This window comes from Pyxicephalus adspersus, unplaced genomic scaffold (assembly GCF_032062135.1).
Source record: "Pyxicephalus adspersus unplaced genomic scaffold, UCB_Pads_2.0 Sca706, whole genome shotgun sequence".
Classification (NCBI taxonomy): Eukaryota; Metazoa; Chordata; class Amphibia; order Anura; family Pyxicephalidae; genus Pyxicephalus; species Pyxicephalus adspersus.
In genome coordinates, this window is record NW_027317713.1 from 1,686 (window position 1) to 9,934 (window position 8,249).

The window sequence follows — 8,249 nt, forward strand, 5'->3', positions numbered from 1 at the left end:
CCCCCCCCCCCCACTTCTGGGGGTAAAAAAGTGCGTCTTATGGTCCGAAAAATACGGTATATTTGAACATCTTGTCTGTACAAACTCCTAATATATTTTGTAGGTTGTTAAGAAAATAACTTTGTACTTTTCTATAACCTGTATAGTATTTGTTGTTCTGTAAAGTTTAAAATATCTTTAATAAAAATTTACATTGAAAAAACAAAACAAAAACACTATAGATGCAAAAATACACATTAGTTTTATTGACATTTCTGTTGATTACGGTTTTGAATGTTAACAGTGACAGGCATATTTTGTCCTAGGTTTGTACTTCATCCAATGCAGTTTATTTTAGATATCTGGGCTTATTTTGGATTGGTTTATATTAAAATATTTATAATTACTTTTATGCTTCTAGGATTCCATTACCTTATAAGGTTTATTATATTTATATACTTCATTTGATGCAATAAATAATATACTTATTGCAGGTGTAGCTTTTGCAGTTATGCAAGTGTTAAAAAGTGTTACTTCCATGTTTCCTAGTTTGATATATAAAATCTTTTAACATATTTTGAAAATGCTGAATAAAGAATTTACATTCAACACAGCACATTGGCTAACATGTAGTGATGTAATTAATCCTTTGAAAAGTAAGAGTGTGTTGCACTCTTGTTAGCGAAAATTACAAGATACAGGAAATGAGATACATGAAAATGAGTGCCAAAGTTTATGCCCCTGATTCATCAATAAAATCCGCGATCGCTGGAAGTGCGAAAGTACGCACGGCCAGCGATCGCGGTTTACCGCGGTCCGGACTCGAGTGTGCTCGTACACGCGCCTCCTCACTGCCAGCCGGATTCCTGCCTTCATAATAATGAGTACGCGAACGCCGGGTATTCTAATTCTTTCCGAACTTCTGTACTTCCATGCAAAAAGTGTTAAATTTTTGGCATGGAAATTTATTTTAGATTGTAGTCTATAATTCACCGAATTACTCAATAATTACTTATAATTCACCTAATTACCGCATAACTCACCGAAATATGTCCAAAATTTTATAAATTTAATAATAATTTTTTTTTATAAAACATAAAAAAAAAATCTTTAAAAAAAAAAAAACTTTAAAAAAAATAGTGTATAATGTAATTTAATTGTACAGTAGCTTATATAATATATATATATCATACAATTATATATATATATTATATAAAGATTTCTTTGTATTCTTTGGACTCAATACAGCTTTTTTGTATTGAGCTCAATACAAAGGTATTTGAATTTCCCGCCCCGCCTCCTGCACCGACGCATGCAGCAACGTCACCGGGAAACCCCGGAGATCGTCACTGCACTCGCCGGGAGAAGACAGAAGAGGACAGACGTGTCCGGAGGAGCTGTGGGGACCAGGTAAGTATATTCTTTCAATTGTTTGTTTACCCACCTGAGAAAAGTTCGGGTTTAACACTTTTTGCAAGTCTTTTTACCCCGAACCAAGGTCGGGTTTAATGGCCAGGTGGTTAATAAATGTAAAAGCAAATACACATTTTTGTCTAGCTTTGCAAATACCAAAGATGTTGTACTATATCACATGAGCATCAATACAAATTTCTGTACTGTCTACATATACAAACATACACTTCTAGGTATCAAAACCATTTTTATGAGGATAATATAAGAGGTATTACTAGGTATTTGTGCCAAGTCCAAGCGGTGAGTAACCATTTATAACATTTTTAAAATGTGTTTTAAAAACACTTAAAAAAAGTAAATGCCTATATATTTATAGTAAAGGAAACCTGAAAGCAATGATAACACATACTAATCATCCTCCTGATTATACAAATGGTTACAATATTGTTTAAATTATAATTTACCAGTAGTGATGTGACTGAATTATGAAAGTTTAGAGGACTTAAAGAAACCCTTGAATATTTAACATGATCACTGCCACTGATTTGCCTGGCTACATTTGGCTGTTACTGATTCATAATAAGTCAATCCGGGATTGAAAACATTTGCTAACAAATAGCTAACAACTTTTAGGAAATCCTTTCACCTAGCTTCACTCATGAAAGTGTATCCACTTCAGCCTTGGAGAACTAAGTTAGAGCCACTGGGTCAAACATTACAGAAGTTAGTACAAGCTTACAGACCACATATATAGATTTACAATTCCACTATTTACCTTAATGCAAAGTCACAGAAATATCTACTTATCTGTTCCATAAGGTATACAGGATGTGTATTCAGAGAAGTCTGATTGACAAGAACTTTAGACTTATTGCCCTTAATAAGCACTTAATAAGTAAAAGAAATGCCACACCCCCCCCACACCAGCCCTCTCTTCCTCCTCAATACAAGTTTGTGTGGGGAATCCGGTGATGAGGAGTGTGGTCATTACTCAGATCTGCCAGCAGTAAAAAGGAAACAATGAATAGCACTGTCACAGAGAGGAAGCATTTTAAGGTACTACTGAGCAAACATCAGTCAAAAATCATTACACGTGGGGGTACAGGACAATAAAGAAAAAAAAAAAAGTGAAAAATCTCCTCCTATTGTGTGATACTTCCCCGACCTTCTAGATTGTAAGCTCTTCGGGGCAGGGTTCTCTCCTTTGTAAAAAAAAATGTATCTACTGACATAAATACCATTACTAACCTCCTTACATAAATTATATTTGCCTCTGGCTTTCTTACTTCCTTTACTTCATTACTTCGCTGACCCAGAATAATTGGAAAAATAAGGAATACAGAATAATACAGAAAACATTATCTGCCTTCTTGATTGAGGTCTGTGCCTCAGAAAGTAATGAAGCCACTTGGACAAACAGAGGAAAACATCAATCTGCTTAACTCCCTCTAACAACAATTGATATACTGAGGCTGTGATTGTTCACGTTTATTCAACTGTGCAGAAAGCAACCCCTCCCCCCATTACTTATTTTATCTTCCCATGGATAATGATTAAACATACAAACTCATCCCAGTCTAGAAACTATCTGCATGGAGTTTGTATGTTCTTCCTGTGTCTGTGTGGGTTTCCTCGGGGTACTCGGGTTTCCTCCCACATCCCAAAAACATGCAATTAGGTCAGTCGGCTTTCTCTCAAACTTTGTATTTGTATCTTTTGGGGTGTACTTTCTACCTCAATGAAGCACCGGGTAGTTCAAAACAGTTGATTAGTACAGTTGAAGTATCAATTTCATATAAGTTTTTAACAAATGGAATCATATTGAGAAGAGAAGGTTACGATACACTCCACATTTATATGAGAAGGCAAAATGAACATGCCTGGAAAATACACCATGCAGCACTCCCAATCATTTCATGACTTATTCTTACCACACCTGGTTCATATGTACTTTGATATATTTTGGTATTTAAGAATATTATTATTATTATTATTAAACAGGATTTATATAGCGCCAACATATTACGCAGCGCTGTACATTAAATAGGGATTGCAAATGACAGACTTTGTTTTAACAGATTTTTTTTTATTATTATTTAAAGTTTAATATTATAATTAATATTTTTTTTAAATATTGGACATATTTCAGTGAATTTTGCCTAAGAATTATAGGCCTACCAGTTTAAATAAAATTTCATGCAAAACAATGTATTAAAGTAAGAGATGTAAAGTCATCTTATTAAATACCTTGTAACAAAAATAAATAGCAGAACTTTCAAAAAGTAAGCCTATTTTTAACGCCTATTTCATTTAAAATGACCAGGTCAAAAAAAAAAAAGTTTAACACATATCTTTACTTTTAATATCTAGATTTCACTATCCTGCAAAGGATAGGTTTGATCCATCACAACTCTATCTTTATGCCTTCATCCTACCTTATATTTCAGATTTAACCATACAGACTTTAAATCAAGTAAGTTTGTTATGTTTATATTTTACTTTTGTCCACATTTGGGTTGCCATCAGCAATTTACTGAATAAGAAAATATGTTAGTAGACAAACTTTTGAGTACTTTTATGCAAGGAATATTTGCTTTACTTTATTTACATGTCTGGTATTTTTCAATGGAACTGATATATTGTATGTATTGCTATAAATGGTAGTAGTCTTAAGATATCCCCTGAGGACGTTCTCGGAGCGAATTGCGTCGGGAGAGACCAAAAACTGAAAAAGGCCTCTTCGACTATATACCATACTTTCAGTATAGGCATACTATTATAAATCTAAGTTAGGATCATTATGTGTAGCCTAGTTATCAGCATAGCAGATCTATGGTAAACCTAGATACAAACCTTATGGTAATAAATATACTTTTGTTTTGTACTCACTTTGCCAAAAAGCCTGTCTTTTTTTGGTCGTCTTTACTTTGATTTACATAATTACAGGCCGTGCAAATCAAAAAACTCTAAACTCCCTAAAACTGACACTCCTAGGGGTTACCACTATCCGATAGAAATGTATATACTGTTTGTATATATATATATATATATATATATATGCACACATATATAATATAAACCATAACACACTTGAACATTTCTTGGAAAGGTGTTCAAACAGTCTAAAAACCAACTTTTAGGGCAATGGGAAGAGCTGTTCCAGGCTGCTCCAACCGGCTGGCACCCTTTGGCTACTTAATGCACAAGTGTTTCATCATTGCCCAGAGGATGCTACTGGACTGCTCACTTCTTTCACTTTTCATTTCCTTTGGGTGGATATGGGTGAGATGCTATATGAGCAGTATACTTTTTGTCTTAACCACCTGAGCGTTACACTGATTTCTAGATTTCTGTTCCAAAAGCGTCACAGGTTTTCATGAAATTTTTTTTTTTAAATTGTAGACCTGTAACTTACAGAAATATGTCCGAATAGGGTTCTAGTAGATATCATGCAGTTTACTTTACAGGGTTTATTACATGTGTTTATGACTGTGATGTTGGTTTTTAATGCACATAAAATATTTTAGGACACTATTTGTTTCAGAATATTTTTTTTCTTCATTTCCCTTCTCTAAAAACTGGTGCGTCTTATGGTCCAAAAAATATGGTAGTTGTTGCTTAGTAGGGGAAATAATATATATTTTGTTATATATATTTATATATGTATATATTTATGTTGTATATTTTTACAGACTAATAAAATAATGATAAAAAACTGTAAAACCCAAAGGACAATTCAACTGAATATCTATAGATATACCAGTATCTATACATAGATACAAAAAGATTACTAGTATATTATTAATGTTTGTATCTAAAAAGGGTTAATTGGTATCTAATCTAAACCTGTGACCTGCAAACAACATGGTATACGTAAAACGCATGTTAGGTATATAAAAGCAGCACATTTCTGCAATATATCCATGTTTTTTTTCTATGTGTGATTCCTTTAAAAATGCTGCATGTACAGAAAAATACTTGTTGACCTGCCAGATATGCTCTGAACACACTGTGACTTTTATAGATAGAAATTACAAATTACGGTACTAGCTCCCCCTGTTGTCTTTACATAACACAGGAGAACCCCTTTTCCTCATTTTCACAAAATGAGGGGGAAGGTCATGTAATAAAAGATAATAACTGGGATGACGGATTAGACTCTTTAAAACAGAATTAAATTCACTGCTGGGTGGGGCGCTTCTGCCATAATCAGCAAAGTATGTGAAGCCTTATGGGCAGGAAGTTAGGAGAACACCACATAGTAATATGTGAACTTGTCAACTTAGCATCTGACTGACAGGAGAAGAAGCCATAGTTAGTAGTTCAGGAGAAGCTGTGACTTTTCAATGGTGGAAAAATAGAAATCCAGGCATAACTGCACCCATAGATTTGACATTGTTACAACCATCATCTTATATTTACCCTAAAGTCCTTTCAATAACTTTACATGTGTGCATGATTTGATAAAACATAAGTTCTGCATACATGTTACAATCTAATTTCTTACTAATTCCAATAACAATAGATCTTATAAGAACTTTGTAGTACAAGGGCCTGCTTGATTGGACACATTAGCTGCGTCCTTATTTTCACTTTTGTAATAGACCCAAATTTCCCACATTACATTAATTTCTAAAAGAATCAGGCAAGTCTGCTGTTTAAATTGACCACAGTAAGTTTGTTTAATGTTTATACCAATCAACCACTGCCTGTTGTGTAAAGTAGGAGGCTCAAAGGAAACCTGCTCTGGCTTATAGCCCAAAACTTGCATTACTTTCAATAACTCAGTTTAACATAACAAGGACTGTGATTGTAGTGGATTTTACATACCATATAAAGCAGCAGTCGCCATTCTTTTGGACCTCACGGACCACTAAATTTATCATTTTAAATCCTGTGAACCAATAATATGATTTTTTTAAAAAAAGATAAATACATTTGTAAAATAATGATCTTCTTAATGGTGACTGATGAGGACTATGGAGGCTCTGATTCATTTACTTTTGTTACTATTATCATTAGGTGCATTATCTTTGGTATTACTAAGAAAATGAAAAATATTTGTTTGCCTATTCTTACTCATTATAGGTTGTTTTCACTCCTATCTAAGACCAAACAAGAAATGATACCCTGTTTCCCCGATGATAAGACACTGTCTTATTTTTTTTGGAAGGCCAAAATATGCTCTAGGGCTTATTTTCAGGGGGATGCCTTATTTACCCATGAAGAAGACTACAGTACACAGTTATTGTTCTTTTTAATGCACATAAAATATTTTAGGACACTATTTGTTTCAGAATCTTTTTTTTCTTCATTTCCCTTCCCTAAAAAACTGGTGCGTCTTATGGTCCAGTGCGTCTTATGGTCCGAAAAATACGGTATATATTTCTTATGGATTCTATATTAATAAACTTGGACAAAAATCAAACTGTACAGTAACATACATATTCATTGGTGCCATGACAGTTTTTTCCACGTTGGCACCCCAACTACCTGTTTTACCAGTGGACCTGCATTGTATTGAACTGCAACGCACAGTAACAAACGTGTTGTGTGCTGTGGTACCTTGGCACACAAAATATAATGCATGCAGGTTTGCATGCGATTGGTAACACATGGCAGCACAGTACTGCAATGCATTACAATGCACTATACTGAAGCTACATAGATGTGAGCCCAGATTTGTTTTTTAAAATGTACTCAGTATGCTAAAAACTGGGTTGCTGATTTTTGTACTAAATGAATACTCCTGTACAACAAGTACACAATCTAGTACTAAAGCTCTACAGGCACAATATAGAAAAATAAAATCAAGACCTGTACACACACAAATCCCAAACTAACTCATTTAATCATACATACAGTCTAGCTCTATAAACATAATACACAAAATAATTGTGATAATACATAATACACAAAATAATATAAATACAAACTTACAGACATCACTGCAACCTATACACTCATCAGCTATTTTACTTTTTCTTTATAACATTCTTTGTTTATAAAACAAGTTGAAATACATACATATGGAACAAATAAGCATAACAGATGTGTAAAATCCATAACCATAACCACCAGTAGTACAAACCAGGGTTGAAAACCGATATAAGGGTTGCACTTCACTGTTAAGGCGATTTCCTATTGATCCCAGGTCAATTTTTCCCTCTTTCTAATAGCTTCTGTTTACAGCGCTGGAAGAGTGTAACACACGCAACTCAATGTGTGGTTAGATCACTCTCAAAACTTTATTGCTTGCACACAGTTTATATAACAGTTCAAAGACATGATCAGTGCATGGTCACATGACTACAGACAATTAGCAGACATGACAAATGTTCTTGTGGTTCTCTTAGAACAAGATATTTTTGTCAGAGTAACAGATATATGGCCGTTGGGAGGAAAGGAAGAGTTTCAAGGCAAAAAGGGGGATTTGATTCAAGTTTAGGAAGAGTACAACTAGTTTCAACATAATTCAATCATCTACAAAACATAACAAAAGTACAAAAAAAATTAACTTCAAGAAAAAATCCTCAGCTTCTTTCAGTCACAAAGGAAAAAAATACATCAGAAGTATGGGTGGGTGGGGAGGGACAGGTAGAGGGGCTAGCTACTAGAGAAGTTACGTGTAATAAAAGTACAGTATTTGGCAATACAGTAAATAAGAATAAAATATGGAACGCTTCAAAAATTTGCGTGTCAACCTTGTGCAGGGACCATGCTAATCTTCTCTGTATCATTCCAAATTTAGTATATGTCCTGCCAAAGAGAGGACATCAGCTATATTATTAGGTACACCTCACTTGTACCATGTTGAATCCCCCTTTGTCTTCAGATCTGCCATAATTCTTTGTAGC

The 8,249-nt window shown here is 34.1% G+C and overlaps 1 non-coding gene across 1 annotated transcript; it reads right to left on the minus strand.

The window, feature by feature from the left end:
* Positions 1-8,060: 8,060 nt before the first annotated feature.
* LOC140321100 (U6 spliceosomal RNA) lies at positions 8,061-8,167 on the minus strand. The gene has a single exon (XR_011918823.1). It is a non-coding gene; the product is annotated as a U6 spliceosomal RNA (small nuclear RNA).
* Between the last annotated feature and the right edge of the window lie 82 nt (positions 8,168-8,249).